Genomic DNA, 17,931 nt, shown 5'->3' on the forward strand with positions numbered 1-17,931 from the left:
ATGATCAATATCAACCTCATATTGCCCCCTTTCCAAACCTTTAACGTTTTATGAAAATTCGTCTCCTCACCTACGATCATTTTACAAGCAAAAACGAATTTCAAACACTATACCCCTGTCCTCATGGAGAGAAGATACAATGGCAAACTACCATATCTTTTGATTGAAAATTCGTGATTTTCTAAATTTACAATTATTTTTGCTTTTAAAACAACCTTTAAAATGAAAGTTTGCTTTAAACCCATTATTAGAGCATGAAACAGATACGGTATTGCCGAAGGAGCCCACTTCCCCTCAAGGTTTTTTATATTGTTATATTAAACTACCGAAAATCAATTGTTGATTCCGTCTCATTTTCCAAATCTAGGACTTAGCTTGCAAAATAGGACCCATCAAGCATTATATTATCAAAGTAAAAAGTTGAGTTTATTACGGAAATGCCAGGTATTTTGTAACAATAGTAAAGTCGATCCTTGCTCCATCTTTAGGGAAATCCAATAATTGTGATCCTTGAGTGGCATGAAAATGAAATTACATAATTTGATACTCTTAAGTGACAGTGACAATGGGCTAATCTTATAGTCTACCAATATGTCCCTTTTATCTAAACATATTTTATATTTACACCGCCCAAAAGAAACTCACTTTAACACTTGGAAATTTATGATTAATTTCCATTTTGAACAATACTTAAATTACATCTTATACTAATGCCAGTACAATGAAGTGTATATACTGATGTTGATTCTTGTTATATCTCGGCACCATGACCAATCATATCACTGGTCACAAGTAGAATTACAGGTTAGAATCAAACATGACTCACTAGCTCTGCTATAATGACTCGGAGAGTGATGGTTGATGGAAGAACCATCCAATTCCTTCCATGTAATTTATTTAAGATGTACCCCAAGGCACAGTCATTTGGCCTCTGATATTTTATCTTGTTCATGAAACTAAAGCGTCAGAGGCCACAAAAACTTAAATACCAATCTGTTCGGTGATGGTTGCCTTATATGGCAGACGGACGTGGACCCCTTTTCTGGTCCTAATCTCTACCAGATTACATTAAGTGCTTACGGTTCTCTATCAATAAGTAATTTTATTAACTTATCTTCTTTTTCTTTTCTTTTCTTATTTTCACTATTGCTAATTTTAAAAAATCTTAGAGACAACACTTCAAACAGACACAAATAACACAAACCAGCGAACACCAGTGCTTCATAAGACCTAGATCTAGTACCTTGGATGTTTAAAGCATATAACTCCTACCAAAAAAAGAGTTCTGTAGCTAAGATACTGTGAAGAGTTCTATCAGACATCATCAAACATGTCAAAGCATTTCAGTTCAGCATTTCTAGAGTTTTACAGAGAGACCAACGGACCAATACCGGTCACCATTTTACGCGCAACATGAAAGCACATAATTACAAATTGAATTCACCACCAGAAACACGACTATACATCTAATCCTCCTCTATAGTTGCTGGACATGCCTCTAGGAACTTGATTTTCCACACTTAATCAACATCATGTATATCATATCGGGATGAATGCCCATGAGTGCATTGCTAGAAACAAGGGAGCTAAACAAGAGAGGGTTTTTTTTAAGTGAAATAGAAGATTCTGGTGCACAATTTGGGTGGGATTTCGTGACAAATCGAGAGAAGAATTTTTTTTTTATAATTTAATTCAGGGGATAAGGAATTGCACACATTCCCACACGCACACTTCATACGACCATGCATGTAAACTTTGGCACTGTCCTAGTAAAAAAAAATTTCCGCCACACTCATGAAGTTTGAGTCTTTTCTACATTTACGAGTTGTAGGTATAGGCCTACATGAATTTATTAACAGTATCCTATATCAACACCGAATTGGTTCATGGGGATGATTTATCATGTCTTCCTCTCCTTCGAAAAAGCGTTACGTCACATATCTACACCCCTGGCAATTACAATATACAGATTGCATGAATTATTGATAATTTCATTAAAAAAAAACACCAACAGGATACTGGACGGGACCTTGCAAGTTTATTATGTTGCCAATTCTGTTTGTGAGTCCGACTTCCGAACTAATGTTTCTTATTCGAAAGATGGTTATTTGAAATACCATTCGCATAGTTTACATATCTACTGAACATGGGAACGAGTTTATACACATTGGTTCGGTCCATGATCTCGTAACTGCAACGGGGACTGATTCAAGAACACATATAATGTATTGTAAATGCTCGTCGAATGACAAAGAACAGCTGGGTGGTCTGTGACGAAAATTGGTGAAACGGAACGGCGTTTCGTCCTATACGTTTTTCGGAGATGATGAACAATTGCAAATGTCGTTTGTTCGGTGTTCAGGACAAAACTGCTGTTTTGATTCCCCGATTTTCCACAAAAAATTCTTGGTTGTGCTTTGTCATGAAGAGCAGTTAAGAATATACTTTACTATGTTCTTGAGTCCGTCGTTAGTCATGACGACGTATTATCTTCTTTGTCAAAGCCTTCGAAGTATCCAGTATGGATCTTTCTTCCCGTGGGCGGAAGGTGTGCATATACATCATATGATGATGTTTGCTGTTTGGGATCCTTGAAATAAGTATTCGTTTCTGAATGTAGTATAGTAGCCTATCATCTCGTCGATATTTTGCATAATTATGAAAACAACCTCCATAATAATAATCTTGCCGCGACCATCTGTTTAGTTCAGAACTTGCCATTACAAGCTGCCCACATAGTATCCTATTCTGGTCCTTCTGGATCTATCCGCAAGAATAGCTGGAACTTTATCAAATGGTCATCTCATTTGCAAAGTCTCTCTAAATTTCGTAAAACTAATATTTTTTCATTTAACATTTCATTTTCTAATCTATCTATCCGAAAACAATAATTGTAGACAGAAGCAGTGAGATAAACTTCTCCATAGCAGAAGGATTCTCTTTCCTAAATATATCCAATCCTTGTTCAGTCTTCTTCTCCTTGATCCATCTGCAGCCTTACACAGAAGACGTAATCTTCATCCAACAAAATCTTTCTTTCTTTAGTCATTCTGATCTTTCTGCAACTGCCAATTGCAGAGCTAAGATTTATCCCTATTCCTTTCTCCGAGATTTGTTTTCTCGTCGTTCAGGCTTTATTCGCAACTGCGGCCCGAAGCGTCATTCTTACATTGAGCTAAACACTTCCTGCATGTATCCGCAAATGTAATGAGGACATTTCTCGAACTTCCCAGACGACTTGAGGAGCTAGGTCGGCAGGCAATCTCTTGAGACATCTCTTGCAGACGCCATTTTTCGAAGTTCATAACCCAAAAGAAAACTCCTAGTACGTCCTGGACCATTTGAGGAGCTTGATCGGTTTGCTGTATGGACGCTTGTATCTGCATGATTTGTTTGGCATACTTTTACCTGGTTCGATATTAGACCAATGAGGAAACTGCTCGAGATTCCAGGACCATTTAAGGGGCTTGGTCGACAGCCTGCGAAGGCAAGCATCTGGCGCAGATAACACTTTTCCCTGGTACAGTTAGACCAATGAGGAAACTGCTCGAACTTAAGTGGACCATTTCAAGAGTTTGGTCGACAGGCTGCGGGGACAAGCATCTGATCCAAGCACCACTTTTCCCTGTTAATCCGGGGTTGGTAGTTGTTGTTGAAAGTAAAAATGACAGGTAAAAACCGTTAATAATTGTCATTGATTACACACATCAAATACCTGTTCCAGTTTGTTCATCATCATGATCAGAGATTTTCTAATTTCAGCTGAGCAATTTATGCCTGCCTATTTCTTCATCTCTTTGTGATGATCATTTCAGAAACGACAAATATTATTCGAATTCGCAATTTTGAGCAGTATCAAAATGCTTGAATATAATTTTTCTAACCGTAAAAAGTTGAGAAACGATAAACTTGCGATTTTAATGAAACTCCTACATCACCGATTTTATTTATACGGTATAGAGAGCACAAACAGTGATTTTTGTGCAACAGTTTCTTTCGAAAACTAATGAAAGATGATAGAAATTTAAGTAGCATTTAGACAATATTTTGTAACTTACTCAGCTCAGCCTGTCGCCCCGTTACACAATTCTGATCGATGAAAACAAAGAATCGTTTTGTATGAAAAAAAAAACATTGAAAAAATGATAGCTTAACTTGATAAGGATGACAACGATGAAGCTGCGAATGGCAATTATAATCACTTTCATAATGTCAATTATTATCACTATCATCACCTTTATACTCTTTAACTTCATCAACATCATCATCATCCTGATCATCACCCAAGTAAATGATGCGTGGATAACAACAACGGCGATGATGAATAATAAATATATATTAATTCAATGATCACAATAATAATAATAGTAATACCGATAATAATAACAAAATAAGAGCAATAATGATGGTTTTGACCAAATGACGGTCACGATAATTACGATGAGATTGTCCTGATATGTAAATCGAGATCTTGGAGGGAACCCCCCCCCCCAGAAAAAAAAATACATAAGCATTTGTGAGCATTAAAATCAAACGAACTTTTCATGAAAAAAAAGAAAAACTCTGTGCATTGTGAGGGGGGTTGGTATGAGAACTATTTTTTCTCTCGAGTTTCTTCAATATACAAAAGGCAACATCGAATAGAGGAAGGAAAAACGGAATTCCAGACATCTTCATTTTTCTCAGACTTTAATAGACCGAGCTGATGTGCTCTTAACCGTTTGGATGGCGTCTTCTTAAAAAAGAACATAAATTCAAAGGCGTAATTATCTAAAAAAAAATACAGGACAAGGGGGCCGCTCTGAGAGGGTGAAAATAATAAAAATGTCAATAAGGAAAAAGTACAAAATAACAAGGAGAAAAAGGAGAAAAACTTTTAAAGATTATTACCAGTAACTAAAAAAAACCTCTGGCATCAAAATTTGGAATGCGACTCGTTTAACGCTAACCCCCGCGAGCCGTCAGATGATTGAAGGGGTGCGATTGGTAAAATGGGACCACAAAATAGTAAATCACTTGGTTCAGATGTTGGGAGCACTTGCCACTGCTACGACTCTCCTAGGAAGCTACATCTGCCTCATAGCCAATTTATTTAACTTCTATCATCCCTTACCAACTATGAGTGACTGCTAATGTTCAGCTCTTGGAATATATATCAAGACTTTTCCTATCGATCGGTACCCCCCCCACCATTCACCTACGATACGCCACTGCATGGTTCCGGGGAAGGGTTGTTGGTCCGTTTACATTGCTCTCTGTCTTTGAATGAAGAATAACAAATGAGAATTAAAATTAATCACAGTAACCTTTATTTGAATCGCTCCAATTTCAATGTCAATAAATAACTCCGTCAAGTTATGCTGAACGAGAGAGCGAAATCAGCAAACAGTCTGTGCCTCGGCTCAATAAACCGTTTCCTGCAAATTGTAGGTTGCCCTCTGCGTCTACAACGTCTGATAATAAAGCGATCCACCGATTCAAAAAATAAAATCCAGTGAGCACAAGGCTCAGAAACTAGTATGCAGAACAAAATTACTGTGAATGCCACTCCTTCATGTCCTCTCCAAACGAATAAAGGACGAAGCCAATAAACAGGGAATTAAAAGATAAATGCTAATCGTGAAATTGCACAAATTGCAATTGAAAACTACTTGAAAGCGGGAAAAATTGATTGAAATAAGTTGTGAAACATCATTACCTGTTGAAAACTTCAGAAACAGTCAGTTTATCATTTCGCTATCAGATTATTATACAATTTTATCTAGTCTATATATATACATATAGCCCCTAGGACACCAATAAGATGATTACAATAATAATGATAATTATAATAACAATGATGATAATAAATAAAAGAAAAGTAGGTTAGATAAAAAGAATAAATGAATAAATAAATCTTTTTTTATTTTGCTGTACTTTGTATTTTTTCATTAACCTTTGAAATGAAACAAAAATAATTACAATCAATCAATCATGAATTAAACAAAAGTATATCAAAAAGTTAAAACAAAAACAATAAAATGAAATGAATGAATGCTGCATGAAACTTCATAAATAAATGAAAAAAATATTGCAAGGAATGCAAGAAAAGCAATAAACAAAAACAAGTGCAACAATACAAAACTGAAGCCATGACGAATTCGAAGAAATTAAGAATTATGAAACCGGACATTGTGTTCCTTGAAACACATTAAATACCGGATCAGGAATGGAGATCCCTTCAATTACTACTCATTTTTTAAAAAAGAGGGAAATATCCTGGTAATAGATCATCAGATGTATCTCTCGGGAATATCGCGATATGGACACGTTTTTTTTTAATCTAAAAAAAAACAAAAGAGTCGAGAAACTCAATGGTGACTTTGGCCAGTTGAATATTAATCTGTAAAAGCGTACGCGAATAATATTCCTGTAAAAAAAAAACTCTCGAATATCGCTCCGAGATCTGTCATTAGATTTCAGTGCTCATAGCAATCGGAAATTTCTTTCTCCGGGTAACACCTGGGTGGAGAGTGGAAAATGTAGAATAATGTCATGTCAAGGGACATGAGGGAAAGGAAATGACTCGAATCGCAAAGCATGTGACCCATAGTTAAATGACATGTTCACAACACCTCTATTATGACAATTAGTATACGTTAACAAAAAATATCACAACAATCTAAGGAAAACCTTTTATTTTTGAAAAATCTAAACAGATTAAGTTTTCAACAATACGGAAAATAATACGGCTCCGAAACTCCGCGTCATATACGAGAGATATCAATCCAGTTGATATTTCATTGTCTTTTAATGTAGACCTGTACATGGAGGTCGAAATTTCGATAAGGTTTAATAAGGAAACAACACAACTCAAACGTCTTCCAATGTACTATTATCATCCCCAACCAAATGAAGCTTTCTGCGTTCTATAATGTCGACTCGTCGATAATAATCGATTTACATTTTCATATTTACGTCAGCTTTATTTCCACTTTGAGAATATACATGTATTCCTATCACTGATATAAAACACTATGGACGGGTAAAACAGGCATTGAACACAATTTCTGTAAAAATAGCCCCGTGAAGTAAAAATTGCAAAAACACCACAGTGTTAAAAATAATACAAACGCAATAAATCAAAGTAACATACAAAAGAACAAATATCGCTAAAAATAAAGGGGAAGCCGTGTTGAGATAATTTATGTTTGCTCCTGGAGATATGTTTAGTGTTAAATAGATTTTAATAACTTTTTACCCGGCAGGGTAGCCACTTCAGTTCAAATGAACTGTTCTCCCTACAGGCCCTGTGATGAATTCTACAGAACAGAAATATCCGAAGGGTCAAATTAGATTATTTACTTCAAATCAAGAAATTACCTATATATACTTCGCATGATTGTAAAATACATTGCGACCACAGCCCTTTCCTTATACCCCAAATATTAAAATGTCTACAAATTTGATAGCAGATCAATTCATAATGAATTCTGTTCTATCCTTTAGCGGCTGCCATCTATCTACTAATCGCTTCGTTAAATGTGGAGTTCCACAGGGAATCATTTTATGCCCCCGTTTTGTTTCATTCGAATGAAAATGTACACCCAGGGAATATTATTTTAACATACGTTTTGTTTTCAGATGACAATGATTTTAAAAGTATATTCATATTAAGGCTATACCGTTAAGATGTTCACCATTTACTATACAACTTCATGTACTTCGCATGAGAGGAATTTACATAGGGGTCAGATCCGAAAGTATTTAAGGCGAGTCACACAATTACATTTTCGATATTATTGTAATTAAATGCAAATTGTCATAATTTTTCAGAACGAAGAAACTAGACAAAATATAAGAATGATTTTAAAATATGTATAATTACATATATTCAGTGACGAATCTAAATTTTCAAATTTTCAAAACGAACGAAAATGTTTAAAATCTAAATACAATAGGATTTTAAAAGTTTGTGAAATAGCCGGGTTTGCACATGCTTTTTTGACGGCCTGTTCTTTAAACCATCGACCTACCTCTCTTTTGTGAAACTGTTTAAACTTCATTTGTCATAAATCATAAGATTGCCTCTGATTTTGGTTTGCTTGGTCGGTGTATTATTGTATTCCGAATGTTCATTATTCCGAAACATGCATTAGTCCGAAAGTGGAAGAATGTCATAACCCGACATATGAGATTCGTTATTCTGATGGTTCGGTAGTCCGAAAAATGAAGAAAAAAAAGGTTCGGCGGTATGAAGAAGGTTCGGCAGTCTGGAATATGAAATAATATTCGTTATGATCAAGAATCAGTAGTCCAAAATCAAATAATGTCCGTTATTATAAAGGTTCGGTAGTTTGAAAATCAAATAAGGTTCCTTATAAGACGAAGGTTGTGTATAGTCTGCAAAATGGCATTAGGCTCCTAATTACGATGGTTCGGTAGTCCGAAAACGTTAATAGGGAGGTTCGTATCAATTAACGAACAATATATTCATTTTTGGACTATATTTCAAAAAGGAAATTATGTTCGTTAATTATTACAATTTTTTACTTTTTACTTTGTAGTATTACAAATGGTCGATTGTTCGAAACGATATATATATATATGAGAAATTATACATGTACAACAGCTTTGGCAACTCTCGTATTTAATTAAATCTTTAAAAGTCAATCACTTCGTTATTTGTTATCCGATTTTGATCAAATTTTCAGTATTTTGCTTTGTGATTTTTACTTTATTTATTGAAATATAAATATTTTCAGCCTGGACCATCCATTTAAGCTACGCCTTTAAGTTCGGATTATCTAACCTCCGGAATATCGAACTATATTTCATTTTTTTCGGAATAAAAAAATGTCAGATTAACGATTCTTCAGACCAATGAATCTTTGGAATATCGAAACTTCGAACATTTTGTTCAGATATGTAACCAAATGGTCGGTGTTATGCTTGTTCGACTCTTCAAAGTACAAACAACTTGATAAAAGGATGAATTTCTAGCCCCCTTTTCAGCATTTTTAGCAGGTGACAGCCCGCGAGACCGACTTTTTTTTTCATCGGGTGCCGCGGTTGAGCCAGGCCCTCGTTGCAGCGGCGTAACAGGTGCCTGTTATCATAGGGGGAGGGGGGGCAGAGCCAAATATCTCCCAGTAATTCTATCTAGAATTTGTGGCATAACTAGGATTTCTGTTTAGGGGGCAGTAGTGAGCACGGGAAGCGCGGGGGGGGGGGGGGGTGCAGGGAGGGGAGTGTACCCCTCCCCCCCACGAGAAGCGAGGAAGGTCCGACGTTCATTTGAATTGTTCCTTATCTGCTCTCGCTCACCTCAATACGTCCCCTGCCTGTTATCGGAGGGGCGGGGGGCAGAGCAAAAAAATTCCCGGGAACTAAGTACAAAATCAGTGGCTTTGCTAGGATTTCATTTTAGGGGGCGGTAGTGAGCACGCGAAGTGTGCGAAACATTTAATAATGAGCGCGCGAAAGGCACTCCATATCAAACGGGGAGTTTTCCTCCTCCCGCGCGAAGCACGGAAGCTCCGATGTTTTCTTCGAATTGTTCTTTGCCCGCTCCTGCTCTTCTTACGTTCTCTGCCTGTTAACGGAGAGGGGGGGGGAGATAAAAATTTCGAATTTCGGAAGCTCCGACGTTTCTTTGAGACGTTCCTTGTCTGCATCCACGTACGTTTTCTGCCTGAAATTGGGAGGGGCACAGCCAAAAAATTCCCGTTAACCAAGTCTAAAATTAGTGGCGAAGCTAGGATATAATTCAAGAGGCGGTAGTCAGCACGCGAAGCGTGTGAAACACGGGAGCAGAGAAGGAACAATTTTAAGAAAATGTCGGAGCTTTCGTGCTTTGCACGGGAGGGGGAAAATTCCCCCCTTAAGTATAGGGAGCGCCTTTCGCGCGCTCAGTTTTAAGTGATTCGCCACTCGCGTGCTCACTACCGCCCCCTAAAATGAAATCCTTCTGGACATAGTTACTGGGAAATGTTTTGGCTCTACCCCCCCCCCCCTGAAAACAGGCAGAGGACATATTAAGATGAGCGGGTGCAGACAAGGAACACGGGTCGTGTGGTCCAGTGGTTAGAGCATTGGACTCATAACCGTAAGATTGTGAGTTCGAATCCCAACTCTGCCATTGTCTCCACTTTGATAAAAAGAGAGTGATATCTGTCGTCTATAACGTCAGCCACTATGACTGATTAACCTAGACGTAAAATGTTTCATAGGTAATTGGTTTTATACCAGCTTGGCGTTTACCAGCAAAGTGCTGTCCTGCCGAGTTCCTACGGGAGTTACCACAAACGGAAACGGAATTCACAGGAACGTCGAAACTTCCACGCTTCACACGGGGGACACTCCCCCTCCCTGCACCCCCAAGGGAGCGCTCTTCCGTACTACCGCCCCTAAAACTGAAATCCTAGCTATGTCACTAATTCTAGACGGAATTACCGGGAAATACTTGGCTCTGCCCCCGCCCCCCTCTGATAACAGGCATATGCCGCTGCAACGAGGTGCCTTAAACCACTCGCCACCTGATGAAGGACAAAAAAAAAGAGTCGGTCTTGCGGGCCTTCGGTCAAGTGGTCGGACCCCTTTTAGCATGGTTTGAGAACCATACTGGTGATATGTTGAGGATGCATGGGCCGATTGCAAGAAAGGGTCTTTCCAAGGACCGTCTTTCGTGTCGCCCATCTTTTATGATACGCTATAAGCGGGGTGTTTCTGAAACTTATGATGAAAAACACAAGATTCGTTAGCTTGCTTTTTAAATCAAATTTTGTAAGATTTTATGATATATCACATCATTTTATAAACAAACATTTTGTTTCATTTAACGGACGATTAAAGTATGTTTGCAGATGATTTAAAATGCGTTTCACATGGCGCATCATAAAAAATGGGCGACACGAAAGACGGTCCTTGCAAAGAACCTTTCGTCCAATCGGCCCCAGGTGTTCATGTAAAACCAGTTTTATGGCTGTCCATATGGGTCCATGATATCTTGGACGGGTTTGAAGATCGTGGACATTATATTCATGATATTTGAACAGTTAACTTTATGGGTTTGTCCAAGTCCACTTTAACGTTAAAATATCTTGAAATATGATAAAAATCGATCACTGGATACCTGAAAAAAATCCCTCTTCTTAGATATACGATAGAATTTTCACAACTCAGTGCTCTCACATGTTCCACAGACCATCCTCCCAAATTCGACCTCATTTTACTACTTGTATAATACCATATTATCCTTATCGTTATACCAGGGATATCCCTGGTTATACTTACCGTTTCTTGAATTTCGCTCCACTGAATGCTGTCGAATAAACTAGCTCACAGCGAGGGTTAAACGTGGTTGTGTTGATTGGGTTCTCCGACGGCCAAATATGGTAAAGATAATATTTTAGATATTCACCAAATTGTTCCATGTGCCGAATTAGATCCAAATGAAAAACATTTTGCTAGTTGAAAATATTACATAACATGCTTCGGAGCACTGTATAATTTTCTCTTCTTGAATTCGTTTAGGCTTGAATAGATCTTAGCTGAAAATTCGCGTCACCACGGATATAATCCAAGAAAAAAACCCATACTCGTCAGTAGGAAACCCTGGAAGAGAAAAGGAAGAAAAACGGTGATGAAACACTAAAAGAAACGAAAAACAACGACTAGATTACTGGTCAGCTGGGTGAAACTGATATATCGATCGTTATAGGCAAATACTTTATTTTTTTCCTGTATAGTCAGCATTGATAGAGTCAATTTTAACAAAAAATAATCTCATATGAGAAAAAACAGTTGCACCCATCCGACCCTTTCATTGTGTCATATTTAAGTAGCTTGTTTTAATAGTTACATGATATACACTCTAAAAACAAATCAATAAAAAACGACTAGTTAATAGGGTCAGCTGGGTGCAACTGTTATTCTAGTCATATTTTACTATTTTCTAGTCATATTTTACTAGAACAGAGTTATTTCTGACTAGAATATAATCAGAAATGTGAATATAAGTGATTGCCATATCAGTTGCTCCCATGCAGCTGACTACTGGTCAAGTCAAATTTGTTTTAAGAGTGTACACATAGCTTAAATGACCTTGATAAAATTTGTCTAAGATATCCAGGGGTGGCGCACATGTTTTGTGGGGGGGGGGCAAAACGACTTCAAGGTGACAAAGAGTTACACAACCCTTATGTCTTTGTAAAAATAATATTTTTCGCCTTCCTTCATTTTGTCATCATTTTCACTCCCTGCTTTTCCCCCTTTTTTTAAATGATGGAGAGGGTCAGGGAAAGCCCTGGGCCCTGCTCCAGGTAGCGACACCCCTGTTATCCCTAGCTGAAAAGCTGATGACTGAATGAGTCGATATAGATTTTCTTAATTCTGCGTCTGAATAAAATAGAAAATGAGGTTTAGCTAATGCATATAGAAGATAACCCTTAATAAAGGAAGGCTATTCTTGTCTGATTTTTCTCTATTGATTTAAATCAACGTTTTTCTGAGGTGGATTTGACCTTTAACAACATTTTATACTGTCTGCCAATACACAATGTTCAACTGCTGACATACTCTTTATCCTTAAAAAAATTGAATACGAAATAATACTTACGATATTGAGTGCAGCTCAGAGTCAGAACACTGGAAACGTCACAACCTCCACCGCCGTATTCCCAAACCGCAGTGAATGATGAGGGTGTGATCGGAAAAAGAATCGTGGACTTCTTGCATTTATACAAGTCCGCATTGCGCAAGTGCAAAAATGGATGGTAGGAATGGATGCAACGTACACGCAGGATCTTTGCCTCAGTTTATTATCAATATTTACTTGTATACGTGTACAGAGAGAGGGGAGAGTGCGGGGGGGGGGTGACGAGAAATGGGGTGAGCTAGTGCAGGGGTAACTACTGGATCTCATTAAGGGGAGCGTCGCAGAAAATATTATTTGTCCATCTTGTTTACATGGCCCTGGGAAGCATGGGTGTTGATCCCCCAAAATCCCTATAAGATTATTTTATGAGAGTATACTGTGTATGTTAGACGCAGCATCCGCTGGAAACTATAGATGACCCCCTCCCCCCTCTGTATCTTTTTTTTACTTGTCACATTTTTTCGGACTATCGTCACCTCCATTTTGTTAACAAACCAGTAACTCCTCTTTCATCAACATCCCAGGTCCCTGCTTGGTCGACGAATGTCTTCGACTTGCAGTTCCTTATTTAAGCCCCGGTCACCCCCCCCCCTCGGTTCCGCGATCTCTGATATACATGTAGATTGATGAGGTAGGTTTGTTTTTACACACACAAATTACCATGACCATGATGACGTCATCTGTCAATCCGGTGTCTATGATCTTCCCGACGAGTACGCAGGCAATGCATCCCTGGATCTGGATTGTAAGTTATTTGTAACTCATCGCTCGGATCCATCTCTTGACTCCGCCACCCCAAGTGGCGAGCATTATCAGAGTCTGACATTGATATCACACGTATTGTAAAATGAGCACACGTTTTAATGGGATGACCGCGAACAATAAATAGAACCGATCTGTAATAAGAACATACCGGAATATACAGCCTACATATATTGGAGTGAAGAACAATTTGGTGAGTCCGTTTGTAAATCAACTGAACATCTTGATTACTTACATCAGTACCGTTAACATTATTAATTATTGTCAGCCTCTTTCTCGCTCTATAACCCTGAGCGACGAGATGGAGTCATGGTGGTTGATTCTCATCCGCCCTCGGGTACCATGCATCCTTCTCATGGCCCTGTTATACTTCCAAGTACATCTACTTAAATGCCTACAGCAGGTGCATCACGAAATAACGAAACAATTTCGCTTTGTTCTCCAAATGGTTTGATTGGTACATGCAAGTCTTTACAATTACATATTGGTCATTCATAATTCTCCTAAGAATTAAACGTACAAAACCGGAGCAAGTAACCTATTTTGGGAGTGGCATGATGATGGAGGGTCTGACTCTAATTCTAATTCCGGTAAATAATGCACCAGCATAATTATTTCATTGGGAAAAAATATATCCTTTATTTAATATACGGTCGTCGAATACGTGAGGAACAGGTTGATCATTCAATTAGATGCGAAATTGCCTTATTTTTACAACGGAACCTCGGAGTTACTATACCCGCATAATATACTACCATGCTTCTACGTCGTTTCGTTTCAGGGTATTCCCCTCTTCTACGTATATGTTATTCTCCATTTTCAGACTCTATTTACGATCCACGGAAGATAAATCGGAGAATTTTATCGTTATGTTTTGTTTAATACATGTATATGCACTATTAACGCTAAATACCAATAAAAAAGCCAATTCATATTATTGTTTACTGAATAGAGAGAAGGGGGGGGGGGAACTACCCATATATTGCATATTACTTATTAAAGGGGAAGTTCACCCTAGCGAAAAGTTTATTTTAAAATTATAGAGAAAAATAATAAAAATTAATAGTGAAGATTTTAGGAAAATCCAATAAAAATAAAGAAATTTATTAGAATTTTAATTTTCGATTTGTAACGTCATATACGAGCAGCTGCCCTCTCTTTTACTGCGCCTTAGGCACTCTGCAGGGTGGATTGGGCGTATTACAAGTCACATCTATTATTATTATTAATATTATTATTATCATCATTATAAATATTATTAAAATGCATGAATTTCGATTTTTAGAGGTTCATGATGACTAAAAAATATTTCAGGAGCGGCCGTGAAATAATTTGTAGTTTGATATACTAAAGGTACAATGAAATCTAGTTTCAGTTTTTAAGAGGAAAATTGCATTTCATTGATTTTTTTTAATGCACCATACATGTGAAGCTGCTCTACCTCTTTGAATCATTTTGACCTCTTTGATTTTTTTTCCCATTTTAATGCACAATGCGATCGTGTCGTAACGGATCGTGTAGTGTGCAGCTAAGATACCTCAAATAATAATAACAACAACAATAATTGTAGTTACTTATTTATTGATTGATTTTGTTTTATTTATTTTATACTGCAGGGTAAGCCTGTTCAGTTCTTAAAACTGCTTTACAAAGGCGCCCTGCAGTTTTAAATACATGTCAAGATAACTATAAAATATATCATCAAAAAACAATCAACGTCAAAAATAATAATACTTATAATAATGATAATAATAAGAGAGTCAATCCAAGGGAGGGAGGACGACGCTATTTTTTCTGAGGGTGGGGAGCACACTACATCATACCCCCCCCTTCGTAGAATTTGCTCGACTTGATGGAAAAATGGATTCACAATTATTGTTCTGGAATGTCTTTGTTCTCGCTCTGTACGCTGTCTCGTAAAATATATGGTTTTAGGAAATAATAACATTATCATGAAAAGAATATTAGATAACCATGTGTCATGTCAAAAATATACTTTAAGGATTAAAGAATGTGAATAAAGATAACATTTAACAAAAATAATAAAAAAGATCAGGGGAAAATTTAGGGAAATGGCATGATTGGTGTGTACTCCTTCATTACTATATTTTTTTCATTAAATTATAACTTTCATGATTGGTGTAATCACCGGAAAGATATAAGATAATATACTAAGGTCCTAGATGCTTTTGCTCATTCGAATTCATACAATTTCATTTCCGATCCAACACTGTTAAAAAAACGTGATTTTACAGAAAATAAACAGAAGATTTTGCAAAAAGCAATAACAGAATCATTCTGTAAATTCATAAAACAGGAAATTTTTCTGTAATTTAACAGAACAGGTCTGTTTAAAAAGGGAAAAGGATGTTTTATTCAAGGAAATTTGTAAGAGTCCATACTCCAAATACCAATTTCTTGTAAGATTACGCAAATCGGTAAGATTACAGGTGTTCTTGAGACTCTGCTGCAGGAACTTCTTTTATTTTGAGGATAAATTTTCTAACAGTGAACCAAAAAAAAATTATCAATGAAAATTAATATGCTCAAATTGCCTCGTCAAATTGACTCCGCTCGAGGTTTACGTTTTTGTTTCCACGCATCTTACAATCGATATAATTTAATAATTTGATTGTCATTATTATTATACCGAGGTTTTTTTTTTTAACCTGACTGCTAATAAGAAAGCACGAATGTCTGTGAGCAAACAACCACGGGAACGACGGCTTAGGGTCCTCTCCGAGGGTATACAATTACTATTTGTATTATTATGAATAAGGGGTAAGAAGAACCCTTAATTTAATTTCAGAAAATTTGTGGCAAAAAAAGATATTAGAAGATATTCTACCTGTATCTTCAGGTAGGTCTATGGAGCTTATTCTTACCCTTCTTTTCCCCCTATTATATGGTTCGGTGTGAAAATGGCAGAGGTAAAATGGCAGAGGTAAAAATGGCAAAGGTAAAAATGGCAGAGGTAATAATGGCAGATGAGGTAGAAGTGGCAGAGGTATTATGGCATCGGTAAAAATGGCAGAGGTAATGGCAAAAGTAAATATGGCTGAAGTAAAATGACAGAGGTATAAATGGCCAGTATTAAACTCCCATGCCAAAAAATTTAAAAGCCCCTCCATATACAGTAAATTGAATAAAGGTTCGGACTTCTGAGAAGAAAATAACAATAATAATGTTGGAGGAACGGGATTACTAGTACATATTAAAATCATACCAAATTGATAACACTTAAGTTGGTATTTTTTATTTTTGCTCTTCTATTCAAATTTGAAGCACACCTTGAATCCCAAGTATTGTACTTAATTCATTAAAGGAGAAATTCACCCTGAAATATAAAGTTTATTGTAAAAATAGCAGCTAGAAAATAATTATCATGATATTGGTGAGGGTTTTAGGGAATCCATCAAAAGATTTCAAAAGCTATTAGAATTTTGTATCTTAATGGTGACGTCATTTACAAGCAGTTTTTCCCTTATGGTGTAATAAAAAATATAAAAAAAATAAAATGGGTTTTATTGTACCTTAAGTATATCAACGTACAAATCATTTCTCTGAAAGATTTTTTTATAGCATGTCATGATATTTACCTCTGCCATTCTTGCCTCTGCCATTTTTACCCCTGCCATTTTTACCTCTGCCAATTTTTCCTCTGACATTTTTACCTCTGCCTATTTTACCTGACACCTATATTACTTACTTGTTGCAGGGACTCACGTCCCTGCTTGTTGTTGTCTTTTTTTGCCAACATTTTTTGTTTACAACATCGAGGTCATCACAGATACGTCCAGGGTCCATTATTACAGTTTGATCGTTCTATAGACCTACACCTTATGAAGGACGTGAGCAAATACAGTTTCATTCTTGATTAGATAGTATGTCGCATGCAGTCATATCTACGAAACCAATCCGAGACCAAACAATGAATTATGTTATTTTGAATGATGGGATATCGGTCGGATAGGGGAGTATATGCCTAGTGTGAAAGGGCATATAGGGAAAGACCATCTTGTATTGCGAAATACATGCTTGGGAAGTCCCTAAAAGATATAGTCTTAGTTCCAGTCGCCCGTCGCCGGTTAAATATTTGCACGGAGTAGAACGTCTGTCGTTTTCTTACCTTGGTTTTATTAAAATGACTTTATATGAGACTATATTTTCAATTGTGCATTATGTTTTTTTAACCAAACGCAAACAACCATCGATAACCCGAAGAAAGAGGTCACCACTATCCCACTCTGTGGTGATTGAACAACGTATATGATTTTGCATTGTGGTGATTGAACCACGAATAACATTTTATTTTGTTGATCATGCGATTCTTTATTGTGCCTTAATATTTTGGTGTATGCATAAATCTCCCTTTGAATGTCCTTTTTCAATATTCCATATTGGTAGTGTTCAATTTATAGATTGGCGGACCTGGATTCAAGATTTTACTGCCGTAATTGATCATGAGATAATAACCATCTGCACAAAACTTTTCATTTTGGCGCCAGCGTGCATGGCTCAAGCAACCGAGG

General features: G+C 36.9%; 1 long non-coding RNA gene across 2 annotated transcripts; it reads right to left on the reverse strand.

Moving 5' to 3' along the window:
* Positions 1-1,297: 1,297 nt before the first annotated feature.
* LOC121411804 lies at positions 1,298-13,017 on the reverse strand. Of its 2 annotated transcripts, none has more exons than XR_005969542.1 (3): positions 12,599-12,702; positions 11,275-11,595; positions 1,298-3,625 (listed from the first exon to the last, which is right to left on the reverse strand). It is a non-coding gene; the product is annotated as an uncharacterized LOC121411804 (long non-coding RNA). The 2 variants fall into 2 exon arrangements; XR_005969543.1 differs by lacking the exon at positions 1,298-3,625 and adding an exon at positions 10,225-10,661 and having other exon boundaries at positions 10,917-11,595; positions 12,599-13,017.
* Between the last annotated feature and the right edge of the window lie 4,914 nt (positions 13,018-17,931).

The sequence above is a fragment of the Lytechinus variegatus genome, chromosome 3, assembly GCF_018143015.1.
Source record: "Lytechinus variegatus isolate NC3 chromosome 3, Lvar_3.0, whole genome shotgun sequence".
Lineage (NCBI taxonomy): Eukaryota > Metazoa > Echinodermata > Echinoidea > Temnopleuroida > Toxopneustidae > Lytechinus > Lytechinus variegatus.